This window comes from Saccopteryx bilineata, chromosome 7 (genome assembly GCF_036850765.1).
Source record: "Saccopteryx bilineata isolate mSacBil1 chromosome 7, mSacBil1_pri_phased_curated, whole genome shotgun sequence".
Lineage (NCBI taxonomy): Eukaryota > Metazoa > Chordata > Mammalia > Chiroptera > Emballonuridae > Saccopteryx > Saccopteryx bilineata.
In genome coordinates, this window is record NC_089496.1 from 23,900,116 (window position 1) to 23,915,200 (window position 15,085).

A 15,085-nucleotide genomic window follows, 5' to 3' on the forward strand; every position below is an offset into this window, starting at 1 on the left:
ATAAACATGAGGGTGCATTTCTTCTTTTGAATCAGTGATTTGGTATTCATAGGATATATTCCTAAAAGTGGGATAGCTGGGTCAAAGGGCAGTTCCATTTTTAATTTTTTGAGAAATTTCTATACTGTTTTCCACAGTGGCTGCACCAGTCTGCATTTCCAACAGCAGTGCAGGATGGTTCCCTTTGCTCCGCACCCTCTCCAGCACTTATTATGTGTTGTTTTGTTAATAAGCGCCATTCTGACTGGTGTGAGGTGGTATCTCATTGTGGTTTTAATTTGCATTTCTCTAATGCTTAGTGATATTGAACATTTTTTCATCTGCCTATGGCCATCTGTATGTCTTCTTTGGAGAAGCGTCTATTCATTTCTTTTGCCCATTTTTGATTGGATTACTTATCGTCCTGGTGTTGAGTTTTACATGTTCTTTATAAATTTTGGGTATTAACCCCTTATCAGATGTATTGGCAAATATATTCTCCCATTGTGTGGGTTGTCTTTTTATTTTGTTAATGGTGTCTTTTGCTGTGAAAAAGTTTTTTAGTTTGATATGGTCCCATTTGTTCATCCTGTCTTTTATTTCACTTGCCCATGGAGATAAATGAGCAAAAATATTTCTACGAGAGATATCAGAGAATTTACTGCCTATGTTTTCTTCCAAGATGTTTATGGTTTCACGACTTACATTTAAGTCTTTTATCTATTTTGGGTTTACTTTTGTGGATAGTGTAAGTTGGTGATCCAGTTTCATTTTTTTGTAAGTACCTATCCAGTTTTCCCGACAACATTTTTAAAGAGACTGTCTTGACTCCATTGTATACTCTAACCTCCTTTGTCAAATATCAATTGTCCATAAAGGTGTGGGTTTATTTCTAGGTTCTCTGTTCAGTTTCATTGATCTGTATGCCTGTTCTTATGCCAGTACCAAGCTGTTTTGAGTACGATGGCCTTGTAGTATAACTTGATATCAGGAAGTGTGATACCTCCCACTTTATTCTTCCTTTTCAAGATTGCTGAGGCTATTCATGTTCTTTTTTTGGTTCCATATAAATTTTTGGAATATTTGTTTCATATCTTTGAAGTATGTCATTGGTATTTTAATAGAAACTGCATTGAATTTATAGATTGCTTTGTGTAATATAGACATTTTCATGATGTTTATTATTCCTATCCATGAACATGGTATATGCTTCCACTTGTTTATATCTTCCTTGATTTCTTTAATCAATGTTTTATAATTTTACGAGTACTGTGGTACCTTGAGATATGAGTATAATTCGTTCTGTAACTGAGCTCATAAGTCAGTCAACTCGTATATCAAACAAATTTCTCCCATTTAAAATAATTGAAATAAATTTAATCTTTGCCAGCCCTGTGAAACATTCCCAAACCATCCTAAATTATGAAAAAAGATATGTTTTTAATTAAGAAACACATATGTATACTTTACCAATGCATAACAAAATATATGACATAAAAGAAAAAAGTGTTATTTAGTACTGTATTCTTACCTTGGAGACAGATGAGTGCGGCTAACAGAGGTGAATGGCGGAGGAGGAGGGAGGGATGCAGGCACTATAGACATGTAAACTAAAACTGCACTTTCTTGACACTAAATGTACACTAAAACTGCATTTTCTTTACTTTAAACAAACCTAAAACTGCACTTTCTTTATTTACAATGAAACCACAAAAACTTAATTGTAAAGAAATGCACTTTCTTAACTTTAAACTTAACCTAAGCTGAACATTATGTATTTTCCATTTAATCATCAGCTGTTTTTGCCTTTTTGGCTGCACTTTCGGCACTTTCACTTGCAGGACTTTTAAATAAAAATCTATGCAAAGAAGTTTTCTTTTGCCTGCCTTTTAAAGTGTTACAGAATATATAGTCAGCATCTCTTTAATTTCACTTGTAAAAATCACTTCCTTCGACTCTACCTCCTCCTCACTACTAATCTCTTGCAGAAACTCCGTATGTTGCATCATCTGTAGCTCCTTCAACCCCTCAGTTGAGAGTTTCTCCTCAGGTTCTTCAACGAGCTTGTTTACGTCACTCTCATCTACCTCCAGACCCATCGACTTTCCGACGGACAAATCTCCTCCAATACTTCTACCTCGGTCTTGGTCTCTGGTTTGAATCCTTCGAAGTCCCTGTCTGCAACCACATCAGGCCATAACTTTTCCATGCCAAGTTCAAGTTTCTTCTTGTAACCTCTTGCCATGCCAAGTCAATAATGAGTAAACATATCAAGATGCAGTGATCTTTCCAAAACCTTCAAAGGGTTAGAACTATATTCTCAGTCACCTCAAAGCAGCAGCGGAACAAGTGCTTTGTGTAAAGCTTTTTATTTTATTTATTTTTTTTATTTATTTTTATTTTATTTTATTTTCTGAAGCTGGAAACGGGGAGAGACAGTCAGACAGACTCCCACTTGCACCCGACCGGGATCCACCCGGCACGCCCACCAGGGGCGACGCTCTGCCCACCAGGGGGCGATGCTCTGCCCCTCCAGGGCGTCGCTCTGCCGCGACCAGAGCCACTCTAGCGCCTGGGGCAGAGGCCAAGGAGCCATCCCCAGCGCCCGGGCCATCTTTGCTCCAATGGAGCCTTGGCTGCGGGAGGGGAAGAGAGAGACAGAGAGGAAGGAGGGGGGGTGGGGGGTGGAGAAGCAAATGGGCGCTTCTCCTATGTGCCCTGGCCGGGAATCGAACCCGGGTCCCCCCCACGCCAGACCGATGCTCTACCGCTGAGCCAACCGGCCAGGGCCTGTGTCCATTTGCTTCTCCACCCCCCACTCCCCCTCCTTCCTCTCTGTCTCTCTCTTCCCCTCCCGCAGCCAAGGCTCCATTGGAGCAAAGATGGCCCGGGCGCTGGGGATGGCTCCTTGGCCTCTGCCCCAGGCACTAGAGTGGCTCTGGTCGAGGCAGAGCGACGCCCCGGAGGGGCAGAGCATCGCCCCCTGGTGGGCAGAGCGTCGCCCCTGGTGGGTGTGCTGGGTGGATCCCGGTCGGGCGCATGCGGGAGTCTGACTGTCTCTCCCCGTTTCCAGCTTCAGAAAAAATACCAAAAAAAAAAAAAAAAAAAAGTTGGAAATGACCTGCTGATCCATAAGTTGCAAGATTGAAGTCGTGTTGGGTGAGAGGTAGAGGACTTTCACCAATTTGTTTTTTTTTTTTTACAGGGACAGAGAGAGATTCAGAGAGAGGGATAGATAGGGACAGACAGACAGGAACAGAAAGAAATGAGAAGCATCAATCATCAGTTTTTCATTGTGACACCTTAGTTGTTCATTGATTGCTTTCTCATATGTGACTTGACCGCGGGCCTTCAGCAGACCTAGTAACCCCTTGCTTGAGCCAGCGACCTTGGGTCCAAGATGGTGAGCTTTGCTCAAACCAGATAAGCCCGTGCTCAAGCTGGCGACCTCAGGGTCTCGAACCTTGGCCCTCCACATCCCAGTCTGATGCTCTATCCACTGCGGAACCACCTGGTCAGGCGACTTTCACCAATTTGAACTCATCGAGAATGTCATCTTCAAGACCAGTTTGGTGGGCTGTAGCATTTTCAAGAATTAGTAATGCTTTGATTGGGAGTTTATTTTCTTGAAGATATTTCTTCACTGCAGGACCAAAGACGAGATTTACCCATTCAATAAAAAACTGCCGCGTAACCCATGCCCTAGCATTGGCATGTCACATAACCTGCAGTTTTTCTTTAAGAATCTTGTGAGTCTTAAAGGCCCGAGGATTTTCAGAATGATACACTAGCAGTGGCTTTACTTTACAGTCACCTCTAGTATTTGCACACAATGCAAGGGTCAGATGGTCCTTCATGGGTTTATGGCCTGGCAGCTTCTTCTCCTCTGCAGTGATGAAAGTCCTCTGGGGCATTTTTTCCCCATAACAATCCTGTTTCATCATAGTTGAACACTTGTTGAGGGATGTAGCCTTCCTTTGTGATAAGAGCAGCAAACTGTGCGATGTACTCCTCAGCTGTCTTAACGTCAGCACTCGCAGCTTCACCATGCCTCACCACTGAGTGGATGCCAGATCTGTTCTTGAAATTTTCAAAGCAGCCGTGACTTGCCTTAAACGTATCTTCTGCTGCCTCTTTTGAGGTTGATGGTTCTTTCTTCTTCAAGTCGCTGTAAATAATATGTGCTTTTTCGCATATTACAGTCTCCGTCACTATATCTCCTGCCAGCTCTTTCTCTTTCAGCCACACCAGCAGAAGCTTCTCCATTTCTTCATGGATATTTGTCCTTAATTGGGACAGAATTGTAGTTCCTTTCACTGGATTTGTGCTTTTGATGGCATCCTTTTGTTTAAGGATAGTACAAATTGTAGATGTATTGCGGTCGTACAGCCTTGCCAGTTCAATCACTCGTACACCATGCTCATGTTTTTCTCTTATTTCTTGCTTTACTTCTATCAACATCATTCTCTTCTTCTCACCACTGTCCTTTACACTCACTTTCTTTGGCCCCATGATAGCACACAAAAAAAGTTAGTAAAAAATTCAAAAATGATGCAAGAACAAGTACAGTGCACAAGATTCAACTTGATTCTGTGGGTAACACGTGAGAAAGAATGAGATGCTGGTGTGCTGATGATACTGAACCTGTGCGCCAACTCGCCAACTAGCGGCAGCTTCCCGAATTACGACTCGTATCTTGGAATTTTGCTCTGATCTCAAATATAAATATGGACCGAATTGTAGCTCGTATCTTAAGAAAAATCTTATGTTGGTCTGCTCGTATCTCAAGGTAACACTGTGCAAGTCTTTGACCTCTTTGGTTAAACTTACTCCTAGGTACTTTATTTTTTTGTTGTTGTAGCAATAGTGAAGGGATTTTTTTCTTAATTTCTCTTTGAAGCAGTTCATTGTTGGTATATAAAAATGCCACTGATTTCTGAATACTGATTTTATATCCTGCCACCTTGCTGAATTCATTTATCAGGTCCAGTAGTTTTTTAACTGAGACTTTAGGGTTTTCTATGTACAGTATCATATCACCAGCAAATAATGATAGTTTTACTTCTTCTTTTCCAATTTGGATGTGTTTTATCTCTTCTTCATGTTTGACTACTGTGGCTAGGACTTCCAGACCTATGTTGAATAAGGGTAGTGATGTCTGACCAGGCGGTGGCACAGTGGATAGAGCGTTGAACTGGGATGCAGAGGACCCAGTTTTAAGACCCTGAGGTCACCAGCTTGAGTGCGAGCTCATCTGGTTTGAGCAAAGCTCACCATCTTGGACCCAAGGTTGATGGCTTGAAAAAGGGGTTACTTGGTCTGCTGTAGCCCCACGATCAAGGAACATATGAGAAATCAATCAATGAACAACTAAAGTGCCACTACGAAAAACTGATGATGGATGCTTCTCATCTCTCTCTGTTCCTGTCTGTCTGTCCCTATCTATCCCTCTCTCTGACTCTCTATCTCTGTAAAAAAAAAAAAAAAGAGTGGTGAAAGGAGGCACCCCTGTCTTATTCTTGATCTTAAGAAGATTTCTTTTAATTTTTGTCCATTGGTTATTATGTTGGCTTTGGGGTTGTCATAGATGGCCTTTATCATGTTGAGGTATGACCCCTGTATCCTCACTTTTCAGAGAGTTTTGATCATACATGGGTGCTGGATTTCATCGAATGCTTTTTCTGCATCTATTGATATTATTGTGTAATTTTTATCCTTTCATTTGTTTATGTGTTGAATCACATTGATTTGCAGATATTGCACCGGCCTTGTCTCCCTAGAATAAATCCCACCTGATCATGATGTATGATTTTGTTCATGTATTGCTGGATCTGAGTTGCTAATATTTTGTTGAGAATTTTAGCATCTAAGTTCATCAGAGATATTGGTCTATAGTTTTCTTTCTTTTATAGTGTCTTTGCCTGATTTTGGAATCAGTATTAAGCTCGCCTCATAAAAGGAGTTTGGAAGTCTTCACTCTTCTTGAATTTTTTGAAATAGCTTGAGAAAGATAGGAGTTAGTTCTTCTTTGAATATTTGGTAAAATTAGCCTGTGAAGCCATCTGGCCCAGGACTTTTGTTTGTTGGGAGTTTTTTTGATAACTCTTTCAATCTCATTTGATAAAATCGGTCTGTTTGGGTTTTCTGAATTCTTCTATATTGATTTTTGAAAGATTATGTTTCTACAAATTTGTCCATTTCACTTTGGTTATCTAATTTTATGGCATACAGTTCTTCATAGTATTTTCTTGCAATCCTTTGTATTTTTGCTGTGTCAGTTGTTACTTCTCCTCTCTCATTTCTAATTTTATTTATTTGAGTTTTCTCTCTTTTTTTCTTGGTGAGTCTGGTTAAAGGTTCATCTCTCAACCAGGTCTTGGTTTCATTGATGCTTTGTATTGTATTTTTAGCCTCTATGTCATTTATTTCTGCTCTGATCTTTATTATTTCCTTCCTGCTACTTCCTCTGGGTTTTACTGCTGTTCTTTTTCTAGTTCTTTTAGATGCAGGGTTACATTGTTTATTTGAGCTTTTTCTAGCTTCCTAAGGTATGCCTGTAGTGCTATGAACTTTCCTCTCAGGACTGCTTTTGCTGTGTCCCATAAGTTTTGAGTTGTTGTATGTTTGTTTTCATTTGTTTCAAGGAAATGTTTTATTTCTTCCTTGATCTCATTGTTGACCCATTTGTTATTTAATAACATGCTGTTTAATTTTCAAGTATTTAAGTGTTTTCCAGTTTTTCTATTGTAGTTGATTTCTAATTTCATGTCATTGTGATCTGAGAAGATGCTTGATATGATTTCAATCTTCTTAAATTTGTTAAGACTTGTTTTGTGTCCTAGCATGTGATCTATCTTAGAGAATGTACCATGAGCACTTGAAAAGAACATATATTCTGCTGCTTTAGGGTGAAAGGTTCTGAAGATATCCATTAAATCCAGTTGATCTAGTGTGTCCTTTAAGCTTGTTGTTTCTTTGTTAATTTTCTTTCTTGAGGATCTATCTAGTAATGTTAGTGGGGTACTAAAATTCCCTACTATTATAGTATTGCTGTTGTTCTCACCTTTTATGTCCATCAAAGTCTGCTTTATATATTTAGGTGCTCCTATATTAGGTGCATAGATATTTATAATGGTTATATCTTCCTGTTGGATTCTCCCTTTAGCATCATTTAGTGACCTACTTTATCCCTTTAAAACAAAATGGCCTTTGTTTTAAAGTCTATTTTGTCAGATAGTACTGCTGCCCTAGCTTTTTTCATCTCCATTTGTATGAAATATTGTTTTCCTTCTCTTCACAGTCAGTCTATGTGTATCTTTTGTTTTGAGGTGTGTCTCTTGTAGACAGCATATGTATGGGTCCTGTTTTCTTATCCACACAGCTACTCTATGTCTTTTGATTGGAGCATTTAATCCATTTACATTTAAGGTTATTATTGATATGTAGTTGTTTATTGCCATTTTATTCTTTAAGTCCACATTCCTGTTTTAATATATTCTCCCCTTTGTTCTGTTTATAGCAGGCCCCTTAACATTTCTTGTAGCATTGGTTTGGTTGTAGTGAATTCCTTGAGTTTTTTGGTTTTCTTGCTCTAGGAAGCTTTTTATTTCTCCTTCAATTTTAAATGATAGCCTCGCTGGATAGAGAAGTCTTGGTTGTAGGCTCTTGTTTTGCATTACTTTAAATATTTCTTGCCATTCCCTTCTGGCCTCTAATGTTTCTGGTGAGAAGTCAGATATCGTCCTTATGGGGGCTCCTCTGTAGGTAATAGACTGCTTTTCTCTTACAGTTTTTAGTATTCTTTCTTTATCTCTTACTCTTTGTATTTTAATTATGATGTGTCTTGGTGTGGGCCTTTTTGGGTTCATCCTTTATGGAACTCTCAGTGCTTTCTGAACTTGTGTGACTTTTGCCTTCATCAGCTTAGGGAAGTTTTATGATTTCTTCAATCAAATTATCCCTTGTTCTTTCTCTTCTCCTTCAGGAACCCCTGTGATGGAGATGTTATTTCTCTTCATGTTGTCTGAAGAGCTGTTTTAGAGTTTCCTCAGACTTTCTGAGCCTCTTTTCTTTTTGCTGCTCTGCTTCCGTGCTTTTATCTGTTACTCTAACTCGCTGATTCTATTCTCAGCTTCACACATTCTGCTTTTAATTCCTTCCAATGTGGTCTTCATTTCTGATATTGTAACTGTCATTTTGACTGATTCTTTTTTTATTATTTCAATGTCCTTTTTTATACTTGCTATCTCTTTATTTAGGTGCTTGTTATGTCCATCCCTTATTGCTCTAAGATCTTTGAGCATCCTAACAATTATTATATTAAACTCGGCATCTTATAATTTGGCTATTTCCGTCTCATTCAAATCTTTTTCTGGGGATTTCTCTTGTTGATTTGTTTGGGTTGCATTTCTCTGCCTTCCCATTCTATCTGTGTATAAGAAGGGTGTGGCCACAGAAGTCCAATGGGTGTGGCTTCTGTGTTCTGTAGGCATGGTCTGTCTGCCTCAGGCATTCAGGCACAGGCATTGCCTGCACTGGCCCCCTGCTGTGGTCACTGCAGCTTCCACCTCATCTCTGTGGGCAGAACTGTGTTCTCGTGCCCGGCTGCAAGTCTTGGCTGGCCCGGGCTCCACACTGCCCCTGAGGGTGGGACTGTGCTCATTATGCCTGGGCTGCAAGCCCTGGCCACCCCCAGCCTTTGCCTCTCCCTTGCAAGCAGGACTGTGCTCATGCACTGGGGCCACAAGCCTTGGCCCCGAGGGTGGGGATGCTCTCGTGCACCCAGCCGCAAGTCTCAGCTGGTTCCCTGGCTTTCGCCTTGTTCCTGTGGTCGGGACTGCTCTCGCGTGCCCGCCCACAGCCACAGGGTCAAACTCCTTTCGCTGCCGTGGCCGCCCTCAGCCTCTGCCCCTGCTGGGCAAGACTGTGCTCGCACTGGGCCTCAGTCATGACTGGTCTGGCTTCCACTCCTGTGGGCAGGTCTAAGCTTGTACCCAGACCGCAGCTGCGGCCAGCCCTCAGCTTCCACCCCCGCCGATGAGACTGTGCTCCTGCATTCCGCTGCTGCTGGTGAGCACTCAGCAGTGTGGGGTTGGTGATGCAGCTCAGACCTCAGCACTCAATACTGTATCCCTGATGGCTCCCTGCTTCTAAGTGATTCTTTGCTCTGACTGTAGCAGGAGAACTTCTGTTTGGCTGGTGACCTGCTTCACTTTGCTGTTATTGCTGGTTCCAGGAAAAATATTCACTTTAGATTTGTGGAGTGACTCAGTTTAGGGGTTAGGGTAGCTGTCCCTCAAAGTGTTTCTCCCTATGCCTCCTAGATTACACTCTCTTCCTGCTATTCTGGTCCTATCATCTCTCCCCGCCCCCCAGAGCTCTGGGTGAGTGGTTGTGAAAGAGGTTTTCTGCCCGGATCCTTTAAGACAAATCCTGGGTCTGAGAAATCTGTCTCTTTCTCACAACAGTATCCTGGCTTGTTTCACAACTAAGTACTGTCCATACGCCTCTTCTAGGCTTTGGGGCTGTAGGCCGGGGCTTCATTCCTGGGGCCTAGGACCCTCCCCTCTCTGCTAAACTCACTTCCCACCACGCCAGTTCCTCCGGGCTGCTGTTTGCTCCCAGGAGCTGGGCAGCCCTCTCCACATTTATGCTTTTCCTACCAGTCTCAGTGTGGCTTCTTCAGTGATCTTTGATTAAAGAGTCCTCTTAGTTTAGTCCAAAGTTGGTTTTTCCAGATGATTGTTCTTAAAATTAAGTTGTAATCCACTTTGGTTCTGAGAAGTGGAAGTTGATACGTCCACCTTCTCCATCGCCATTTTGCTACCTCCCCACTTTATGCACTTTTGACTTCTTTTCTCTTTGGGTTGTGGATGAAAAAGGGGCCACATGCTGAACCTAACTAGTTCAGGGAAAGCCTGCACGGTGGTCTTACAGATTCAGGGACCTAAAGTAAACACACAGGATAGTCTGAAATGGAAACTTTTAAACTAAAAGCAGTTTATGGCAGGTGGTCATGTCCTAGGGAGTTCTCCATCTGAACTAAGGTCAATGCTTGCTTTGAAGACTGTCCGTTGCCTTTTGCATCTATAATAATGTACCTGATAACAAGCTTTTGAAATGTAGGAGTAATCTTTTTTCTGCCCCCTCAGGGAAGGCATCCCACCAGAGCAGGAAGCAACAAACCCCTTCATTGTTATTATTACCATGTTAATAATTAGCTTATTTATCTTATGCCTCCCTCTGTAAAAGAAGTTTCAGTATACATATATACTTTTACTTTTTATCCAATCCGAGAGATCCCTACCCTTTGCCTTCTCCCTCCTCCCTGATCTATCACCAATCAATTTCATATAACCATCTTACATATTCCCCTTTGATTTTAATGTATAAAATAAGTGGTGAAACTGCCATTTTCCGGAGCACTTTCTCAATATGTTGAGACTTTGTTTCCTGGTTATTGTCTACAGTTTGGCTCAGATAAACTTGTAAAAATTCTTACAGGTTTGGAAGTATTTTTTACATTGACAGTGTCAAAAAGAAAACCTGGGTAGATTCGAGACTGTGGGGTGAAGGCAAAGGAAGAAGAGTTGTAAAAGTGAGGGGTAAAGTGTTAGGGAGTTGGGAAAGCTCTCATGCACAAAGACATGCCTTTATTGCTGTCCTCCAGAATATGATGAGCATTTGTCCTGTGAGTCTTATGTTCTGCTTTTCTGCCTGTGTGGAGCAAGGCAATGACTAGATGTTGTCTGCAATGAGGCGTGATGTGGTAGGGTGTGGGGGTGAATCTGGGGCCTGAGGGAGAAATACTGGTAAGATCCAAGGTAGACCTCATACCCTGCTTTGCCATGACATTGGGACTGTATCTGACAGCTTGATCTATTCCTGTCCTGTAAGATGAAAATAAAAAATAAAATGGAGCTTGAGGTTGAGGTGAGCAGGGCTGGAGATATGGCTGACCTGGGGGACAGCTTGAAGGCAGAAAACAGAGTATCCCCCCTCACCCATGACTACACTTTCCATGGATTCAGTTACCCAAGGTCAATCGTGCTCCAAAAATATTAAGTGGAAAATTCCAGAAATAAACAGTTAATAAGTTTTAAATTTTGTCGTTGTGAGTAGCATGATGAAATCTCCTACCATTCTTCTCAGTCCCACCTGGATGGGACTCATCCTATTGTCCAGTGTATCCATGCTCTATACACTTCCAGCCCATCAAGCAATTTGTATCCATCTGGGTTCTCAGATTGGCTGTCTTGGTATCACAGTGCTTGTGTTTAAGTGTCCCTTATTTTGCTAAATAAAGCACAAGAGTAGTGATGCTGGCAATTTGGATATGCCAAAGAGAAGCTGAAAAGTGCCTCTTTAAGTGTAAAGGTGAGTACAGCACAATAGAATATTTTGAGACAGAGACAGAGAGAGATAGCGCATTCATATAATTTTTATCACAGTACATTGTTATAATTATTCTATTTTATTATTACTTATTGTAGTTAATATCTTACTATGCCGAATGTATGAATAGGAAAATACAAAGCATGTACATCTAGTTCTATCCATGCATTCACGCACCCAATGGGGGTTCTTGAAATGTATATACCCTGTGGATAAGGGGAGGCTACTGTAATAGTTCTTCAAGTTTGCAATAACAAACGGCCTCCAACAGAACTACATTGCAAAAAAATGGGAATGAAACAGAATGGAAAGAGTAAAAGAGTTGAAGAGGCAGAGCCTGAAGACTCTGGTGGAAAAAGCGCAGGACGGAAGTGTAGTGAAGGGGAAGGAGGATTTTCTGCTGAAGTGGAAGCTAACACAAATGCGGACTGTATTGGGAAGCGGAGGAGAGTTTTGATTGTCCAGAGTTTATGAAAACATTTCCTAATTCCCAAAGAGCTGGTAAAGGAAAAGATGGTACAAAAAGCAACAGTATCTGACAGTGAGTCATCTGATAGCACATCAAAGGCGAAAAGAGATGCCGCTGACAAATAGAAAGGTTTTGTCTGAGGTCTTGATTCTGAACAAATAAGGGGTGCCACGGACTGCAGAGGAGAATTAGTGTTTCTCAGAAAATGGAAAGATTCAATTGAGGTAGAGTGGGTGATGGTAAAAGAGAAAAATATAAAGTGTTCTTCATTGTAATGTTTTTCTTTTCTTTTTTCTTTTCTTTCTTTCTTTCTTTCTTCTTTTTTTTTTTTTTTTGTGAAGAGACACTGTAAGGCCAGTAACCACAGCCACCATCACAGCCGCCTGGCCCATGCAGGTTTGAATTTGATTTGGACAGATGGTAATGACACAACGGAACCAAGAACTGGTGGGCCATTAGCTTTAATCCTAGCTTGCACCCAGCAGGTGAGAAATACACACAGTGGGAAAACACTTCCCTTTCCATTCAGGGCTCCCAAAGCCACTGACACATCTGAGTTTCCTAGAATCAAAGGTTTCTACCTCACCAGCCTTATTCACCTCTGTTCCTCATCTCATTCTCTCACAAACTCTACACAAACTGGCTTCTCCTTCAGCACTCTGCCATCTTGGCTGCTTATCCTCTGCAATACTAATTTCAGGAACAGAGCAAGAGAGCCCCTGGTCTCCCTTATTTTATAGTGTAGAAATTAAAGCCTTTAAGCCAGTATACAAATAAGAAAGTCTCTGATACAAAGCCACTCATCTGAGGCATAATGGGATTCCTCATGAGAGTGCACCACCCCACATCATGGAACAGTCAAGGGTGTGGGGAAAAGCTCAGTTTTGAGAAGATCTTGGTATTAAAAGGGTAGGACTCATCCTATTGTACAGCTCAGTAGAATCTTAGGCTATAATGACTTTGCCAGCTTACAGCCTGTCCCCCACACCCAATGCAAACTATAAGTGAGCAAACATATACATCATATTTACAAACTTATTTGACCAACAGACACTAATTTGACATTCTTGCTCAGAAAATGAAGTTTGATTATTGTTTGCATTGTTATAACTAGATAGATGATATATATATATATATATATATATATCATATTACATATATATAAAGTCTGGGTCTTGGTTTTTAATTTATTATTCTAATGAAGATCAAGTTTGATATATTTGTTCTAAAGTATTATTGGGGAGTTGGTTTTTCCCCCATCTACAGCACTGGTTTGTTGAACAAATGAATAAAGCTTTCTTAGTTGCTTCCTTTATCAGGAAAAATTTTTGATATCATGGTCTATTATTTGTTCTGTATTAGAGAACAGCTTTCCTAAATGTAAGGGAATATCTTCAGTCATTCTTTGGTCAGAATTTGTGTTTAACTCATATATGCCTAAGGACCATCCTGGGTTTTTTGTTTATTTGTTGTTTTGTGTGTGTATACATAAAATACATCTGTAAATGGTCTTCTTTTTCTCCTCTTCCTTCCTTCCCTTCCTACCATTTCACGATTGGATAAGCCTGTGTTCCCGGGATATCATCATTCTGAACAACCTAAGAAATAAGGCAGTTCATGTTAAATTGAAATTTTTTCTGAGGCCTTAATCTTTCAAATTAAATAGAGAATTCTATAATTAATGGGACAACTTACATATAATATAAACAAATTAAATCAGACAATTTAAAAGCAGTCATGTCAGAGTCTGTATTTATATTTATAGCATTCAAAAATGAGATATCCATTATTAATTTGAGGAGGGGCTCTTTCTAAAGTCTGCAATGAAAGCATTTAGAAATTCTGAATAGCCTGACCTGTGGTGGTGCAGTGGATAAAGCGTTGACCTGGAAATGCTGAGGTCGCCAGTTCGAAACCCTGGGCTTGCCTGGTCAAGGCACATATGGGAGTTGATGCTTCCAGCTCCTCTCCCCCTTCTCTCTCTCTGTCTCTCCCTCTCCTCTCTAAAAAATGAATAAATTTAAAAAAAATTAAAAAAAAAAAGAAATTCTGAATAAAACTTGGGTAAGCTAGGTCTTGGGAATCAATTTTAGAATACATTTATAATGCCATTTTCAACGTTTAAAATCTAAGACTTAAGTCCAGCAAGGTTTTATTAAGGTGCACTTGTCAATAGAGCACTGTTCTTTTTAAACGGTTTTAACCCAGATGAGAGGTTAATTGTTACATTAGTTTTTGAGTTCTGAGGGTTATAGATAGGTGACATTTATACTCTCTTGCATACACAGAGGGGGAAAAAGTCATTTTGAAACAGAAAACTGCTTCATTCCGTAAGCATGCCATTAACGCATGATTCAAGATGTCATAGTTTGGATGAGATAATCAAATTCCTTAGATGAATCAACTGAAAGCAGATGCTTCATTTAGGAATAATTTAGATCACATAAATTGAAGACAGTAGACTGAACAGGAGAGAAAAGCGAGAAAAGTTTAGAATTTACTAAAAATACAAAATGATTAAAAATCATCATCATGACTATTGAGCCAAGGAAAAAAATCTTATGCTGATTTGTCTTTCAAGGAACTTCTTCCAAATTAAAGTACAGCTCAGGTTTTTACTATTAACAAGTACATGTTTAATATTGACAGAGGAACATGCCATCATTTTGAGACTATGCATTTGAAACCTTTGGGGAATCATCATAGAAAGAATGAACTAACATTCTGGGAAAACCCAGTCTAAGAAAGTTTGTTCTTGATAATAATAATTCATGTTTATAAGATGCTTTTTATTCAACTCTTAAGACTCTGTATAGCTGTTTAGATATGCATGGTCATATATCACTGTCATCATACAACATACCCCAAATGTTTCAATTCCTCACACATAAAGCAACTCTTTATTTCATATGTGAAAATACAATCTCTACCTTTGCCACACCAATTCTCCACAAATGGCACCTTCTTATTTATGCTCCTATATTGCTTGGGCTCAAGGATTGTTAATGCAATCTTTTCTTTAAGCAACGTTTTAAAAATTCTTTAAAAATAAAACACCTTGGTTTTCTGGCAGGACAACAATGTATCAGCCAAAATAGCTTTATTTAATGACTGACTATAGTTAGCTAGCACCCCATAATTCATTTCATAATTGGAAAAAAATGTAACATTTGCTGACATCATCTGAGTGCTGATCTGGATCCATTGAACAGGGAATTTTTCAACAAAAACGATTTAATTTTC

At 40.1% G+C, this 15,085-nt stretch overlaps 1 pseudogene; it reads left to right on the forward strand.

The window, feature by feature from the left end:
• The first annotated feature begins 11,627 nt into the window (after positions 1 to 11,627).
• On the forward strand, positions 11,628 to 12,117 carry LOC136311127 (chromobox protein homolog 3 pseudogene; annotated as a pseudogene).
• The last annotated feature ends 2,968 nt before the right edge of the window (positions 12,118 to 15,085 follow it).